Genomic DNA, 1,463 nt, shown 5'->3' on the forward strand with positions numbered 1-1,463 from the left:
GCAGGGGGACCTTGCGGGCGCTGCAGGATTTCAGTCCTTCACGGCGTAGTGTGTTACCAATTGTTTTCTTGGTGACTATGGTCCCAGCTGCCTCAAAATCATTGACAAGATCCTCCCGTGTAGTTCTGGGCTGATTCCTCACCGTTCTCATGATCATTGCAACTCCACGGGGTGAGATCTTGCATGGAGCCCCAGGCTGAGGGATATTGACAGTTCTTTTGTGTTTCTTCCATTTGCGAATAATCGCACCAAATGTCACCTTCTCACCAAGCTGCTTGGCGATGGTCTTGTAGCCCATTCCAGCCTTGTGTAGGTCTACAATCTTGTCCCTGGCATCCTTGGAGAGCTCTTTGGTCTTGGCTATGGTGGAGAGTTTGGAATCTGATTGATTGATTGCTTCTGTGGACAGGTGTCTTTTTTACAGGTAACAAGCTGCGATCCTAATCTCAGCTCGTTACCTGTATAAAAGACACCTGGGAGCCAGAAATCTTTCTGATTGAGAGGGGGTCAAATACTTATTTCCCTCATTAAAATGCAAATCATTTTATAACATTTCTGGCATGCATTTTTCTGGATTTTTTTGTTGTTGTTATTCTGTCTCTCACTGTTCAAATAAACCTACCATTAAAATTATAGACTGATCCTTTCTTTGTCAGTGGGCAAACGTACAAAATCAGCAGGGGATCAAATACTTTTTTCCCCCACTGTATCTGTGATACCTACTGCAAGCAACCTTCATCCTCCACATACAACACCCGTTCTGCCAGTTACATTCTGTTAAAGATCCCCAAAGCACACACATTCCTGGGCCGCTCCTCTTTTCAGTTCGCTGCAGCTAGCGACTGGGACAAGCTGCAAAAAAACATTCAAACTGGACAGTTTTATCTCCATCTCTACATTCAGACTCAATCATGGACACTCTTAATTACACTTGTGGCTGCTTCACGTGATGTGTTGTCTCTACCTATTTGCACTTTGTTAGGCACAGACAGCACAATGTTTGTACCATGTTTGTGCTGCTACCATGTTGTTTCTACCGTGTTGTCATGTTGTGTTGCTCCCATGTGGCGGTGTTGTCTTAGGTCTCTCTTTATGTAGTGTTATGGTGTCGTGATGTGTGTTTTGTCATACATTTTTATTTTTAATCCCAGCCCCCGTCCCCGCAGGAGGCCTTTTGCCTCTTGGCAGGCTGTCATTGTAGATAAAAATGTGTTCTTAATTGACTTGCCTAGTTAAATAACGTTTTTTTTTTCATGTGTGTATGTCAACCGGTGTCTATAAGAATGTGTAAAGTTATAAAATAGGATATTTTCAAGAAGTCGGGATGTTATCTAGCTGTTTTCTTTCTAGAAGTGTTCTGTTCCCTCATGATCTCATTTACTCTTCAAGTTTACTGAACTTCCCACCTCCCCGTGCAGTACAGAAAAGCTGTTGTTTTATAGGCAGTTCAAAGCCTTTGTACC

The sequence above is a fragment of the Salmo salar genome, chromosome ssa12 (assembly GCF_905237065.1).
Source record: "Salmo salar chromosome ssa12, Ssal_v3.1, whole genome shotgun sequence".
Classification (NCBI taxonomy): Eukaryota; Metazoa; Chordata; class Actinopteri; order Salmoniformes; family Salmonidae; genus Salmo; species Salmo salar.